At 37.2% G+C, this 17,536-nt stretch overlaps 1 protein-coding gene across 2 annotated transcripts in view; it reads left to right on the top strand.

Moving 5' to 3' along the window:
- The window catches only part of COL8A1 (collagen type VIII alpha 1 chain), a 170,942-nt gene that overhangs the window by 100,437 nt on the left and 52,969 nt on the right, over positions 1 to 17,536 (top strand). For both annotated transcript variants that reach the window (XM_036447683.2, XM_036447681.2), the window contains exon 2: positions 8,173 to 8,272. The gene's annotated coding sequence lies outside the window, so the exon portion shown is untranslated. The remainder of the gene's footprint in view (positions 1 to 8,172; positions 8,273 to 17,536) is intronic.

Raw genomic sequence — 17,536 nt, forward strand, 5'->3', positions numbered from 1 at the left:
ATCATAGCTCTTTAATGCCAAATATTTAGATAACAGAAAGGAGACTTCATATTAGATTCTCTTTTAATATTTGCCTTAAAAAAAACGTGGTCTTAATCTATTTCCTAAATTCTATTATTATATATAGAAGACCTCTGACCACAACTGGAATCACCGCTAGATTCTTAATATTTTATCCTGTCTGAAGGTTTATCCAATGGTTTCATTTAAAAAGGATTATAATTTAACCTTCTATATTTCCTCAACAAGGATAACGGCCTTTTGGAAAACATTTGCTAAATTTCTATCTATTACAAAATATCAGAAGGATACACCTGAAATAAAAATCTCATAGACTATTTCCAGTCAGATATCACTACTTAAGTTGTATTGTAAGGACCTAATTTTATATTCCAATCAGTAAAGCTCTCCAATTCTCTGAACTAAATTCACTATTTCTCAAGTTTATTCACATATTGAAGTGTTGATTAATTTCTTACTCCCACCTTTCTTATTCCAAACTAATAAAATCCAAACATTTCAGAATTATTTTAGATATTCAGATATTTTTAGTCCTTTTGCTACCAGATCCTTTAGACTTAGCTCCTCTGAACTTTGTGACCATTGAAAATTATCATGAAACCAGAACATGGGTTTTAACCAAAATGTACTTAAAAGAAGACCAATGACCCAGCAATCCAGATCTCCAATGGTGGCTTAGTATAATCTTACATTTTTTTCCCTCCTTATTCTAATTTGTCAGGATTTAATTGTTAGTTCAGAATTGATCCTGATTTCATAGAACTGGAATTCTCCATCCTAGAATTTTATCTGAGACTCTGCGACCTTAAGTTTTTGTAAAGATCAGCCGAAGGATTCAGAAGTTCCTTCAGATGAGTGGAAAAGGGGAAATGGGTCCTCTCACCCTTCCTACCCCTTCCTCCAGCTCTCTGAACATTATTAAGCTGCAATGAAACTAAATCAAATACACTTCTCCAAAGAACAATAAGAATAGTTTCCAGGAATCTCATGGTGCCTCTCCCAATTGTCTTTTCTAAGTCCTGGAATTTCTAAACAACCCAGATGCACAGATCCTATAGAAATCTTGTGCCAAATTTAATAGCACTGTTAATTAGTGAATATTTGTTGTGCTCCAGACAGTGTCCATGAATCAGTAAAGTAAAAGATAGTGTCCCTTGAAAACCTGAGGATAATGTCAATGGGGTAAGAATAGGCAGTACTTTTGTTTTTCAACCTTGTGTGAAGGAATGGAGTCTGTCTTCTCATTGCCTTAACTCATTTGTACATGGTTGTAAAATTAGATGAGACTGCATTGATAACAATTTAGCAAGGAGACTGGTCCAAAGGATATCTTTCATAGATGTGTATTTCCTTACCCTTCAAGAATCAGAAGAGAGTGATCCAGCCTGCTTTGCAGAGAAAAATTAGAACTAGTGAGGTTAGACTATGTTGAAATACACATCAAAACTTGTGCCTGAGTGTCTGAATGTTATAAAATTTCTGAAATAGTATGGCATGTCTATAAATAGCAATTCAGATTTTTCTCATGGATTTTATAGAAATAGTTTTCATTACTATAGAATCTTATGATCATTCCAGGGCATTGAGGCCCAACCACTAAAGTTCCTGTATCTCAGAATAAATGACACTAAAAGGAAAAATTTTGCTTTGCTTCTCTCATATTTTAATTGAGATATAATTGACATATAACATTGTACTAGTTTTAGGTATATAACATAACGAATCAATATTTGTGTATATGTATACGAAGTGATGACCACAGTAAGTCCAGTTAGCATACATCATTAAACATAGTTAAAAAAAATTTTCTTGTGATGAAAACTTTTAAGATCTTGCAGCAACTTTCAAATATATAATATAGAATTATTAACTATAGTCACCATGCTATACATTACAAAGAGGAACTGTTTTAACTCCCATCCACCCAATAGGTAATTATTAAAACTCCTCATTCTAGAGGCTTTTATTAAGCCAGCCTCAAAAAATGAAAACCTGCTTTCAACACTTTCAGTGCTGAAAGGGGAGTCTAGTTTCTTATCCAGTAAATAAATCACATGTTTGACAGGAATAAAAATATTGATGGGAGGTGCACATTCTTCATTTCAAAGAAAGGAGCCTGTTGAGTGGTAATATAGTTTTAAAAGTATCTGATTTGACAGAGGAGCTCTCATCACACTTCTGAAATAATTTTATGTTGTTGTGATTTTGTTTGTGGATTTTTCATTATTCAAAATTGAAGCAACGTACTTATCTCAGATCAGAACCACCAAAGCTTTTCAAAATGCCCTACTAATTCACAATTTCTGTTTTTTTAAATGATGTCAAATGCTGTCTTTTTCTGAACTGCTAATTCTGTGTTTCAGAAGTACAAAAAGTATTTGCAAGGCATCCAGTAAATATTTACAGAACACCTACCATGAGCCAATCCTAGTTCTGGTTGTAAGGAATGTTCTAATAAACAAAACAAGTCCCCTGCTCTCAAGGAGGGATGGGGAGAGAGGAAGAGTTGGTGGAGGAAGGCTATACTAATAAAAGAGTAACATGGTAATTAGACCAGATAGACCAGTCATCTTCCAGATGTCCTCCCGGACAAAGCCACGGTGACAGGGGGCGAGGCAGTACAGTTAGATGTGATCAGGCCTCCAGGGGAGGACTGTTAGGGATGATCAGGTGGGCAGGCAGAGGCAATTAGGGGTGATCAGGCAGCCCGTAGGGATCAGGCCTAAACCGGCCGTCGGACATCCCCTGAGGGGTCCCAGATTGAAAAGGGTGCAGGCCAAACTGAGGGGCCCCCCTCCATGCACAAATTTCATGCACTGAGCCTCTAGTAAATGAATAAAAGGTGTCATTAAATAAGAAAAATATAACTATATGGAATTAAAGATAATTAGAGATACATGACTTTAGATTGGATGGTCGAGAAAAACCTCTCTGAAAAAGTGACATCCAAGTTGAGATTTAAATGGTGAAGGGTCCAACAGTGTCTGGAGGAAGAGAATTACAGGCAGAAGAATAACAAAGGCCTGAAAGTGGGGACCAGCATGATGTTTTTCATAAGGAGAAGGCCAATATGGCTAGAGAATAGAGGGCAAGAGGGAAAGGGGGCAAAATTGTAGGCAAAGTGGAATTATATGAGGCATGGAAGCCAAAAAAAAAAAAAAGTTTAGTTTTGTTATAAGTGCTATGGGGAGCTATTGGATGAGAAGAGTGGGGGTTGGAGGATCTTAGGCATGAGAATGGCATGACTGGATTTACCTTTCAAAGTTGACCACATCTGCAGATGGAAACTGGGAAGAGTAGATGCACTTTTTATGCATTTAGAACTATTGAAGAATTGTAAGCAAGAACTTGACTCACTTATTTTTGTTTGTAATATCTCTGACTATGGTGTAGAGACTCGACTGTGGTGTAAAGAGGTATGTAGAAAGAGCCAGAGTAGAAGAACCTTTAGTGAATTTGGTAAGCGTTGTGAATTTGAATATGGAGCTCAGATGGTATCCTTGGATAGTAAGAAAAGAGATGATACTAATTGATGAACTATTATGCTTTTTCATAAATATAACCTCATTTAATTATTACTATACCCAATGGAATAGGTGTTTAGCCCCATTTTCTTAAAACTGAAACTCAGAAAGATAAATCAAATTTGCGAATATCCAGCAAAAGTAAGTGGCAAACCCAGGAGTCAGAGCCTGGTCTGGGTGACCATGAAGTCCCAGTTTTGCTATGCTACTGTTGTATAACTCAGGTCATGATTAGCAAATAATACATCTTTACATTTTTAATCTATAATAAAATAATATTCAGTAATGTAAAATACATAATTTATTTAACTTTTTTAAATCCTCACTTGAGGATATTTTTTTATTGATTTTTAGAGAGTGAAAAGGAGGAAAGGAAGAAGGGGAGAGAGAGAGAGAGAGAGAGAGAGAGAGAGTGAGTTTGGGAACATCAATGTGAGAGAGACACATTCACTGGTTGCCTCCTGTACATGCCCCCCCAACCAGGGCTAGGGATCAAACATACATGCCCTTGATTGAGAATCAAACCCTTGTCATTTCAGTGCACAGACTGATGCTCTAACCACTGAGCAATAATCAACCAGGGCTATTTAACTTTATTGATGGACATTTAGACTTCTATATTTTTGCTCCTAGAATTAGAACTTTAGTAAAAAAAAAAATTATATTTTACCTCAGTTCTGATTATTTCTTACCTAAAATCCTAAATTCCTAGCAAAGTCAAATGTATATTTTAAAAGCTCTGGATATATTATACAAAAAGTTTGTGCCATTTATACTCTCACTTTACCCAAACCAACATTAAATATTATTTTTGTCTTTGCCAATTTGATAACCAAAATTTTAATCCCATTGTTTTATTCACTTTTTCTTTGCTTCCTAATGAGATTGAACTTTTTTTACATATTCACCTTTTATTTTTCTTTTGTGAATTATATGTTCATTTAATTGCCAATTTTCCTATATAGCATTACTATTTTGTTCTTGGTGTTTGTAGGCTCTCTTTATATAGAAAGGATACTAAAGCTTTCTTTGTCCATTTTGGCAAATAACCTCCCAGAGTGTCTTTTATATTCAATTCTAAATTTTTTATTGTGAAAATATCCAACGTACAAGAGGGTATGCTCCAGTTTTCTATTGCTGCATAGCAACTCACATCAATATTTAGTGGCTTAAAGCAACAAACATCTTATTTTATCTCATAGTTGTGTGGGTGTTGGCTGAGATTTCCCTGCTCTCACGATTACTCACCTGGCAGATTGGCTGATCTAAAGGGCCCTACATGGCTCTACTCAAGTGTAATGTCTGGCAGAGATAGAAGGAAGGCTGGCTCTTTGGCATTGCCAACTAGAGCACCTACCTGGTGTCTGCACAATGATCTCAGGGGATTCAGACCTCTTACCTGGAAGCTTGGGGCTCGAAAAGATAGTGTGCCAGCACATCAGGCAACACCTTTGTGGCCTTTTATGACCGGGCACCAGACGCTACATAGCATCCACCTCTACTGTGTTCTATTGGTCAAAGCGGGCACAAGGCCTCCCAGATTCAATGGGGTGAATATCGAGGAGGGTCAAAGAATCTGTGGGCATGTTTTAAAACCCCCATATGACTTTTTTTTTTAAAGAATAAAGCAAACTCTCCTTCACCTTTGAACTCTATAACATATTATCTGCAATTGATTCTAAATTATTTATATAAATAAATGTATTTCTTTTTTCCCCTTTACCTTCTTCCATTGCTTTGTAGTTTTACAAAGTGTCTGTCTAGAAAATTAGGGACATTATCAATTAATGTATTTGGAGACAAGACTTAATGGCCTTTAACCACTTTAAGTTCCATGTACTATTGTTTCATTAATTTAGTTTAATTTTTAATCCTTTTCATCCTTAAATTTTCATCAGTGATACATTTGAAAATTCATATAAATGCAGATTGAATCATACATTTAATTGTGCATTTTTTTTCTGTGAAGAAAAAAAAGAAATTGGACTAAATAGTTCTTGCTCAGTATTTTGCCACATTCTGGCTCTTTCTTCCAACATGAACTGAAATACAATGAGCTACATATTTCCTGTATAGCTAATATTCCCTTCAGGTCTTGCAGGGGTGCTTGAAAATTGAGTCATTTGATTCATTTCATGAACAGTGATTGTAGCAATCTTTCTTACAATGTTTTAAATGGCAAAGTAAAAATGTGTGTCATCACATAAGAGCAAGGAAAGTCTTTTAGTTGGTAATTATTTTAAAGGACATTCTTCTGGCTCATAGAGAGGAAAGAATCCCTTATAAAAATATGTGGTAAACACTCAAATGCTAAACAATGTTTCTCATCCCATGTTCTAAAAATGGTAATTGGGGGTTTTAGTCGTTTTCTCTGCTTCCAGTATTGCATTTCAGAAACTGCTTTCTTCATCTATCTGGGTGCGGAACTGTGAAAGCTGTGCAGAGAGAAGTAAATTGAGTAAAATGTGTGACACATGCCTAATAGTGATCCTCAGTGTCTCTATGTATCCTGTGTATCTTTCTCCTGCTTTATTTCCACCAAATCCAAGGGGGGGAAATAAATTTTGGAAGAAGATCTTGGGAAAAATATAATTATTAGTGCAATTAATCATCATCAGTCCAGGAGCAGTATCTATCCCCCGCCCCCAACATTTTATCTCCAAACCTAAGCATTGTGCCTTATACATAATAGTCCTCAATGAATATTTATTGAAAAATGATTTGGAGAGAGATGCCAAAATATTTTTCAGCCTGGTCCTTCTATTCAGTCTGAATCTGGAATTTCTTTGTCATGGAGTCAGCTATGTTCATAGAAGTATCTCATTGATATCTGTCTCCATTACCCGGCAGTCATACCTTAGCTGAAATGGGCTGGAAAAGTCATGACCTTGACTTCATTTAATGTCACTGGACTTTAGTTCTAGAGATCATTTGAGATCTCATGGCCTTCCAGAGGTAAAATGTTTTCAAATCAACTATGAGCAACACAACTTTATTTATACCTGAATATGTACAAGTTTAGCCAAAGTTCAGAACTCGGCTATTTCCACCCTTTAGGCTTGTGCAGAAAGGCCACATACCAGAGCCTGAACATCGTGTTTTGGAGACACTCATGTCTTGTAGACATTCAGCAACTAAAAACACTCAAACATTTCCTTACTTCATGTTGAATACCGAATACAGGTAAACTCTTAGAACTACAATTTCCAATAAAGTAGCCACTAGCCACAAGCCTCAGTGGGTGTTTCAATTCAAATTAATTAAAATTAAAAAGAACTAAAATTTCAGCTCCATATTTGTACTAGTCACATTTCAAGCGTTTGGTAGCCACATGTGACTAGTGCCTACCATGTTGAACAGTACAGATATAGAACATTTTCATTGTCACAGCAAGTTTTATTGGCTAGTACTGCTCTAGAATAGATCACTTACAACACATTGCAGAAATTCTAAGTTGGATACCCAATTCTGCAATTATTTCCTAATCAATCAATCTTAGTTTTCAAATATTTTTGTTTATCTGAATGTCTGGAGTTGTTCCAATTTAAATCAATCGTTAACAACAAATGTAGGTAATATTTCCTAAACACGTCTCTATGAACTGTAACAAAACAAAATAAAGTATGTATTATCCAAAACACAGAGTTAAATTTTTGAAACTCAATTTAAGTGGGAATAAGTCCAATATGATTTGTAAAAAGTCTAAATTATAGATAATTCATAAAGTGTCTTCAACTAAATTATACAAAAAGTTCACATAAAAACCTACAAGTGCTGCCAAATTAAAGCCCTATCAGATATGATTTGACAAATAACTAAGAATAATTTCTAGCTCAAATACTGTTGTGTGCAGACAGATGGAAAATGTGTTGCTGGAAAAATTCACTTTTCTAAAATGAACCTAACTTTTCTCCCAGAGGTATAACTTCCTCAGAAATTGGTTTCCTTTTTAACAAAAGCTCAAATCCTTTCTAAATTATTTTCAAATCTGCATTAATGGGAGTTATTTTAGTTAGAATTTAGCACATAATATAACCATGAAAAGCAATAAAGATATACAATAAATCATTTATTTGGACAGAAACTATAAATAGTATATGTGTCAAAATAAATAAGTATACATTTGCACATATTACAACAACAAAAATTATCTCTCCTAAACAGCATTCAAATATCCCTAATATCTCCTACATGTGCTTTTAGATTTTGGCAAATAATAGCATTTTCTACTTCAATGTGTATTTACAAATTCCTATTATGTAATTTCTCCTATGATCCAAAAACAATACACTTTGATAATTCAGCTTCTTGTTGTCTTTCCAATTTAGTAAAAGCAATGATTTTCAACCTTTTTCATCTCATAGCACATATAAACTAATTAATAAAAATTCTGCAGCACACCAAAAAATATATTTTTGCCCATTTGACATAAAAAATAGGCATAATTTTGATTCATTCACACCAGATGGCTATTGTGGTGTTGGCCTTTGTCATTTACTTATTTAACAATCTAAGGGAAAAGAGGTCAGTACTCTGATTAAATAGTGGGGTATTGCATGTTTTAAAAATTCTTGCAGGCACCCTGGTTGGAAATCTCTGAGTAAAAGTATCCTGTTTTTTATTTCAGACACTGTTCTGGAAGCGGAGCAGATACCAGGCCCAGGCGTGCCACTGGAAGGCACAGGCAAGGACGCTGGTCCTGATTCCGCAGGCAGCCAAGTCTAAATGTAAGTGTGAGAAGCAATGGAAGGCATCGCAGTGGCCTGGCAGATGGTGGTGCACAGGGAAAGTTGGGGGATGGGGGAGGAGGAGTTGGAAGACACTTGGATATCCAGCCTGCCTGCATGTCCTATCTCCTATCCCCATCTCCACTGCTGCAAAAGCCTTTAGACTATCTTTACTAATGCCAGGTTTTTAAATCCCTGACAGTAAAATACATGTGCAGAGTGTGATTCTAGCTGGTTTGTTAAGTCCAGGCATGTTGAATAGAATCTTAAAATAATCATTTCCATAGGCCCTGACTAGGTTATCCAAGTGTTCACCAGATGCTAGCAGCTAGATTTTGCAGATGAAAATTGCTAACTTGAGCTGCTTTTCATGATTCAGCAGAGGGTTTCAAGTCATAGAAGATCTGGAGATTTGTAAAATAAATAATTCCCATGCAAATGGAAAAATTAAAATAATCTTATCATCTCCCAGTCATATCTATACCAGTATGTGCTTTTTGGACAATTATCAAAATTCTCTTAATTGGCCCAATTTTTTTTCTGGCTGATATTTTATAGTTTTAAGTAATGAGTTGTAATGAAGAAATGATTCCTTTCAGATGACTGAAGTGGCATGTACTAAATTTTCCTAAGACAATCTAGCAAATATAAAACAGAACATGATATAACATATGGTTTTATTCACATACTAGAGGCCCGGTGCATGAAATTTGTGCATGGGGGGAAGGAGGGGGGTACAGCCCAGCCTGCACTCTCTCCAATCCAGGACCCCTTGAGGGATATCTGACTGCTGGTTTAGGCCTGGGGATAGGGCCTAAACCGGCAGTCAAACATCTTTCTCACAATCCAGAACCGCTGGCTCCTAACTGCTCACCTGCTTGCCTGCATGCCTGATAACCCCTAACCACCTCTGCTTGCTGGCCTGATTGCCCCCAACAGGCCCCACACACACCTCCCTGGTTGCCCCTACTGGCCCCCCTGTAGCCTGGTTGCCCCTCACCTGCCCCCACTTCCGAACTGGTCGCCCCACACAGCCTTCTGTTCAGTTGTTTGGCTGTCCCTCACTAACCCCCCTGCTGGCCTTGGTCACCCCATGCAGCCTGGGGTGAGGGCATCTTGACTGATTTGCATATTACCCTTTTATTAGTATAGATGATACTGAATATATTCACAGTGAAAAATGTTAACAGTATACCAGAATCTCTTTTGTCCCTGCATTAATCTCTCATGATGAGAAATTAATATATGAAGTATATTGTTAACTTTTTAAGTTTGATGGGGGGAAAAATGCCATCTGTTTCTGACGAGTAGACATTATCTCATAATATCCACATCCATCTTATGTTTATTACTATTTCCTGGTTAAGTGTGACTTTTGGACACACAGCTCAATATTTCCGAATATTGAATAGTACAATGACTCTTTATAGTCTATTTAATTTTATTTAGTAATTTAAAGTGTGAGTAGTTAAGATTCCTCACATTTCTGTGTTCTTGCTGGAGGTACCCTTGAACCAAAAGAAAAGCATAGCAAGAAGATCTGCAGTTAATGCCACATGACCACATCTGGTCTAGAATGAATCAATCCTGAGTTTCTGGAGAAATTCAAATATGTCAATTACTCTCATAAGGTATCACATTTTTATTACAGGTTTCACTAATTATTGGCTGGATTTTATCAAGGCCAGATGTTAGTTAAATGAAATACTTATAATGCAAAACCATTGATATATATAGAACTCAAGCCTATCACATATTTGGAGACTCTGATGAAGGCATCAGTCGTCCCGTTACAGTCAAAATGTCAGGGTAAGGCTCTGGTCCCAATCCAGGGAAACTTCATAATTGTTGTAACCAATGGCAGGCTCAGCTTCTGAATCTCTTGTAACAAAATCTTGCTGCCAAAGGCACGAATGGGCTCACGCAGTAAAAAATTACAGTAATAATGTTAAACTAAATCATAAAGATGCAGAAGGTGGTTATTATAGAACAGAGGAGATAAATTGCTTGTAAAGTTATGGTGAAAATATAAAAAATACATTTATTAGACTTTTTAAAAAGTAAGCCTTGTTTTTAAGCTGGGGTGCAAAAACAATAAAAAGTAAAGGTTACTCAATAAACTATTTCATTCAATAGTGAACAGCAATGAAAGTAAAAATTTCATTGATTCAACATGGTCATCAATTCAGGCAGGCCCAAAGCTTACAGTTGATAGTTTTCCAATTAAAAATAACAAACTGAAAGTCATTTTTAAGAAAGAATAAGAATGAACTTTTTGAATGTATAGTTTTCATCTCAGTGAAAATTAACTTGGCTTATGCTTAATTTACATAGTATAAAACTGTAAATATTTTATGTGATTTTTAAGTTCTGTGAAAAAATTCATTTGAAACAAATGTAAAAAATGACCCCTCAAAATTAAATATGAAAACCATGATAGGATTAAAATTAGGGAAAATGGAAATGGAGCATGATAACTGTGTGCCCTCACAAAAGTAAAGGACATGACTTTTTAAATTATTTTTTAATAATCTAGAATTTCCTTTCTGATCATCTTATTACTTCCTGAAAATACGGATTTCTGAATCACAAAACATATACATTTTGGTAAATATATTCTGTATTTTTCTCAAGTTAAATTACATCTCTCTAAGTGACAATTATCATAGTAATAAACTCTTTTTGCTCGTGAAAATATCTAATGTGCCTTATACACAGTAAGCATAAACAAACATGTATTGAACTGAATTATTCTCACTTTCTGTTCAGAGACTCCTGTGTCTCTTGGATTTGCACTGAGAGGTGATGTCTCACACATGGGATTAATGAGCTACATCTGTAATCAAGAATAATCCGTGGAAAATCTGCTGCATTGATCCATATCTGTTTTATTAATCAAACCAACTACGGAAGGACTTTCTTGTGGTCATACCATATTTTGGAGATAAATAGAGTGGGTAAACCACAGTTCAATTTAGAAGTTCTTTTAAACTTTGAAGAACATGGGAGTTTATATTATATGACAGTAGTAAAGTCCAATCGTTGATAGTTGTAATTCTGATGTATAGGTATATAAATATCCTGTATGTAGAATATTATGGCAGTGGCCAAGAAGATCCTAACTATTCAATATGGAATTTATTTCTTACTGTCACTCTCTTCCTTCCCCATTTTTTTTTTTTTTTTAATAAAAAGTGTTTGGGTTTTGGAGGAGGGCTTTTTGTTTGTTTGTTTTTGTTTTTGTTTTTTTTAAACCAGCTGGTATGAACAGCCTTTAGTTGAAGCAGATGGCAGGAAGTCAGAAACCCCAGATTCTATCCTTGATTCTCCTACCCACTTGGAATGTGGCCTTGGGCAAGTCATGAGAGTAAATCTACAATAAAAGGGGTAATAATGCCTTACATGTGTATTGTGCTTTATGATCTAACAAAGCACTTTCACATATAATCTCTTATTTAATCTTTTCCACAGCCTCCTGTGAGGAGCATGGCAGTTATTAACAAGCTCCATTATAGAGAGTAGGAATTTGAGACCCAGAGAAACTAAATCAGCTGTTCACAGTCACATCAATAACATATGTTAGAGCCAGGAACAGACAGGGGATTACAAATTAGTCTTTTGTCTTTTTTCTCTACACCACACTGCTGCCCTCTGGTGCTGTCCAAGTGGGAACGACTAGAGCTGTGCTGTCCAATATGGTAGCCATGAGTCACATGTGGTGATTGAGCCCTTGAAATGTGGCTAGCCGCTACTGAGATGTACTGCAAGTGTAAAACTCATGAAGGATTTGTAAGATTTTGAATGAAAATAATGTAAGATATCTCATTAATACTTTTTTATATTATTTGCATATTAAAATATTACTTTTAGACATTTTGAGTTAGATTAAATATATTATTAAAATTAATCTCAACTGTTTCTTTTAGCTTTTTTAATGTGACTACTAGAAAATAGGAAGTCACACACACATGGCTCATATTGTTTCTTTTGAACAGCACTGGACTGGCAGGTTCCGTTGTTCAAAGCCCACAGTATGGATTTCACAGTACAGGACTTGCTTATGCACCTGTTTTGATGTGGTTGAGACAAATTTCCAAAGACTGTCCATCATAGAGCAGTGTGCATTAGCAGCAATGATTCGGTCATTCTCACACATCTTCCACAGGGGAAATGTCAGACTTCATTAGTAAATGCCTCAAATTGCTCATTTACGTGATACTTGCTGAGTGCTTGAAAGGCTTAGAGTAACAGCACCATGGAAAGAACTGTAAAGTATATTTATGACTCTGTAACACACTTTACTTTAAATATGTTCCCATTAAACATTATGAATGAATGAGACATTAGACTATTAGGTGAGATAGCCAATGTAAAAGAATCCTATCTAATAAAAGAGAAACATGCCAATCAGGAGCAAGTATGCAAATTAACCCAACCAAGATGGCAGCAGCCATGGAGCAAGCAGGAGGCTGGGTTGCCCCAGCGATGGAGGAAGCCAAGCTTCCTGCAGCCCTGGCCTTCCCTGGCCTCTGCTCAAGGCTACAAAGTTTCAATTATAGAAGATAAATAAATCCTAGATACCTGCTTCCAGTCTATGCTTGGGTTGCCGGAGGATGAGGCAGGCCTGCAAACTACCACAAGCCCCTCACCCAGGCTGTCCCACACCCCAAGGGAACCCCCACTCTGCTCTGGGATACCCTTAAGGGCAAACCAGCCAGCCCCCACCTGTGCATCAGGCCTCTATCCTACCTAATAAAAGAGTAATATGCAAATTGACTGTCGCTCCAACACACAAGATGGCTGTCCCCATGTGGTCAAAGATGGATGCCCCCATGTGGACACAAGATGGCTGCCACAAGATGGCCAGCAGGGGAAGGCAGTTGGGAGGGACCAGGCCTGCAAGGGAAGGCAGTTGTGGGCAATCAGGCCAGCAGGGGAGGGCTGTTTGGAGGGACCAGGCCTGCAGGGGAGGACAGTTGGAGGGTGATCAGGCCTGCAGGGGAGGGCAGTTAGGGACAACCAGGCTGACAGTGGAGGGCAATTGAGGGGACCAGGCCTGCAGGGGATGGAAGTTGTGGGGGGCTCAGGCCTACAGGGGAGGGCAGTTGGGCAACCAGGCCTGCAGGGGAGGACAGTTAGGGGCAATCAGGCCAGCAAGGGAACAGTTAGGCATTGATCAAGCTGACTGGGGAGTGGTTAGGGGGTGATCATGCTGGCAGGCAGAAGCGGTAAGGACCAATCAAGCAGGCAGGCAAGTGATCGGTTGGGAGCCAGCAGTCCTAGATTGTGAGAGGGATGTCCCAGATTGGAGAGGGTGCAGGCTGAGCTAAGGGACAATGCACCCCACCCCCATGTATAAATTTCGTGCACTGGGTCTCTAGTATATAAATATATATGAAGTATGAATTTCAGAGCTTTACCTTTCTCCATATATTATTCTTACTTGGTAGAAAATGGCCTGAAATTACCTCAAATAATTTTTGCAAAAAGAAGATATAAAGAAAAACAAAAAGGGGATCTAAATCAAAATGACACAATCATAAAATAGTGAAAAAAAGTTTTGTAATTTTTTGTACAACAATAATGTTCTTTGAAGAGATTAAAATGTGTGTATATAAACTAATTATATTTTGATTATTAAAAGAAAACTTCAAAATATAATGTATAACTTGTTGCAAATTTCTTAATATTCATGTTTAACTAGAATGAAGTAAAATGAAAAATATTAACAATAGCCAACTCTGGATGGCAGAATTTTAGATATTTTTGTCATTATTTAATTTTTCTATAATAATTATAGAATAAACATGCATTGTTTTTATAATAAGTAAATTTAAAAAGTTATCCTAATCAACTCCAAAATTGACTACAAATGAGAAAGATAAAAATTATCTGAGTGGGGTAAAATGCAAATTTTGTTCTCAGTCACAAAATTTTAAAATAATATGTTTATAGGTTCTTCTTTTTCATGAGTTATTGCTCTTCCTTTGATTCAAGATAAAGCAGCCTGTAGACTATTCAAGTCTTCTAGACAAGGAAAGTGAAAATTGAATTGGTATTCCTAGTCTTTCTTGAGAAAGCAGTTTACCCTCAGCTGTGAAATGAATGTAAAGATCAAGGTTATAGTATGAGCTCTTAAAACTCAAAGTTATGCCCAGTTGTTGGCTCAGTGGTTGAGTGTTCATCTATGAACCAAGAGGTCACTAGTTTGATTCCTGGTCAGAGCACATGCCTGGGTTGTGGGCTTGATGCCTAGTAAAGGGCATGCAGCCAATTGATATTTCTTTCTCATCAGTGTTTCTATCTCTGCCCTTCTCTCTTTCTCTCACTCTAAAATCAATAAAAATATGTATATAAGCACAACCAACAGACTCAAGACACTAGGAGTGGAGAGATGAGGTCAAGTGCCAGGGATTAAGGGAGGCCAGGGGGAGGTCAATGGAGAGAAAAAAGAAGAGAGACATATGTACTACTATTTGTAATACCTTAAACAATAAAATTAAAAATAAAATAAAATAATAAATCAATAAAAACATATTTTAAAAAAAACAAAACAAAGTTATAACAGCAGCAATGAGAAAAGCAGAGCATTATGTAAAGTGCACCTCTTCTACCTTAAGACAAACCTGTTCATTATTCATATCAAATGGCATCTACTAAAAACTGGCCTTAGTCTTAGCCTCTGAGATGTGTAAAATTTAATGGGGACTCTCTATATATAAAAGACTAAGTGACCATCCAACCATCCAACCATCCAACTGGTGGCTATGATGCACACTGACCACCAGGGGCAGACGCTCCACACAGGAACTGCTGAGCTGTGGTGACTTGGCAGTGGCAGTTCTCAGGTAATGCACCCTGGAACCAGAGAGGAGGGAGCCCAATTCCAAGGTGCGTCACTCGAGAACCACCCTCTCGAAATCCAGGACCCCTCGGGGGATGTTGGAGAGCCAGTTTCGGTCTGATCCCTGCAGGCCAGCCCAAGGGTCCTCACCTGCTGGAGGGATCCCACTCACTCTGCAGATGCCCTTCAAGCTGTGGCACAGCCCCATTGAGGGGTCATGGGAGGTTGGCTCCAGGGCAGGACTGGTGAGATGGGCTACCTTCTAATTAATTTCTTTTCAATGTATACAAATCCGTGCACCAGGGAACTAGTATATCTTATAATCACATCTTCAAGCTGGATAGGGTCTTAGTGATCCTAAAAAGTAAAATACAGAATTGTTTTAGGCATCCCATTTAAAAATCATGGGAAAATATTTGGTCTGATAACTTCTTTTATGGAAAAAACACTAAAATTTTACTACAAAGACAGCTCAGAAATGAGTTATTCATGCTATTTAGTCATTAAATCATAAATTCACAGACTGTTAGAGATGAAAGGGGCCTTCAAGATTATCTCATCCAATACCAATATTTTTCAGATGAGAAAAGTAAGGAACAGAAAAGTTATTTTCTCAGGAAAAAGTGAAATCACTGAAAAATATCCCAAAGAATCCAGGAATTTCTGGAAGCTTATCTAGGAAGGGCCAGGTATTTCAAATCCTACCAGAACTTTATAATTTAAATTTAATTGTCAGTGTTCCTGCGCAATGAAGAAATATGCTAGCTACTATTGCCTAATATTCATATAATATACAAAAAGCGCATTTACAATGAACATTATAAAATAAAAATAAAAATATATAACAACACCAATGATTTCAGACCAGATCAAGCACTCATTATTCAGCTTCCTTTCTTCAGTGAACCAAATAATTGAAAGAAATATTCTTTGCCACTTATAGGCACAACCATCTATTAATATTATCATGACAAATTGGCTACTTCCACAGTTGCTGATAGACCAAAGAATAATGGGATATTCATCCCTTGAGTTATAAAAGAAACAATGTTAAGATCCTCCTGATCTTATGCATTAATGAAAATATGCTTACAATAAAATTATATATATTAAAAACATATTCCTCACCCACCCCCCAATACATACTTTCTACCCATTACAGAGATTGTCTTGAAACAAGTCACTATTAAGGCTCTTTTCCTAAGTTCAGTGTCTAAGAAATGCAAATAATAACACCTAGCCAGTGGTTCCATGGTTAGAGCACCAGCCCACTCACCAAAGGGTCATGGGTTTGATTCCTGGTCAAGGGCACACACCTGGGTTGCAGTTCGATCCCCAGTTGGGGCACATACAGGAGGCAACTGATCAATGTTTATCTCACATGAATGCTCCCCTCTCTCTCTCTCTCTCTCTCTCTCTCCCTCCCTCCCTCCCTCCCTCCTTCCCTCTCCCCCTTTACCTCCCTTCCATTCTCTTTAAAAATCAATGAAAAAGATCCTCAGGTGAGGATTAAGAACAACAAAAAGAGTTGTTTAAAGATTAAATAAACTAATAACAGATGCAAAATGCTTAGTACAGTGCTTGGCACATAGTTAACATTCAGTAAGTGTCAGATATTAATAGTAATAATATTGTTATTATTTATAACATTATAACTCCTCCACATACTCCCCTCCCCTCAATCAAACCAAACTTGCAATCGCCACACTGTTTCATGGTCCTGCACCCTTGTACTTGCTGATCTCTCTTTCCAAATATCCTTTCCTGGTGAGCTCCTATCCATCACTAAAAGTTCAGCTTTGAGGTGTCCTCCTCTTACCTGTCTTTCCTATGCCTGACTTAGCTGTATTCGCCCATTTCCCAGAAGACCTTGCACATATGCTTCTCCTAGCAATTGAGAGCATGACATTTTTAACTTGATTCCCCTCACTTCCATCCACACACACGTGCGCGCACAATGGAAAATGCAACACTCAGTGTATCGCACACACATTTTTATATATCTTGTAGAAACCTATTGACATGAATGAATCAACTCCTATGTATAGGTAAGTATAGGTAAATATATATATATATATTTTTATTGATTTCAGAGAGAAAGGGAGAGGGAGAAAGATAGAAACATCAAAGATGAGAGAGAATCATGGATAGGCAGCCTCCTACACGCCTCCCACTGGAGATCAAGCTTGCAACCTAGGCATGAGCCCTGACCTGGAATCGAGCTGTACCACCTGGTTCACAGGTCGATACTCAAACTGTGAAGCATGCCAGCCGCGTGAGTTTTTTCTTTATGTATAAGTATCAGGCTAGTAGGTGTGCACCATGTGGCCTCTGTTCTGAAGGAGGAAAGGTGTGCAGGGTATGGTGGGGAATGCTAGGGGATACAACTTAGCAGTCTGGGTCCTGGTTCTACCACAAGC

This window comes from Pipistrellus kuhlii, unplaced genomic scaffold (assembly GCF_014108245.1).
Source record: "Pipistrellus kuhlii isolate mPipKuh1 unplaced genomic scaffold, mPipKuh1.p scaffold_m20_p_2, whole genome shotgun sequence".
Taxonomy (NCBI): domain Eukaryota; kingdom Metazoa; phylum Chordata; class Mammalia; order Chiroptera; family Vespertilionidae; genus Pipistrellus; species Pipistrellus kuhlii.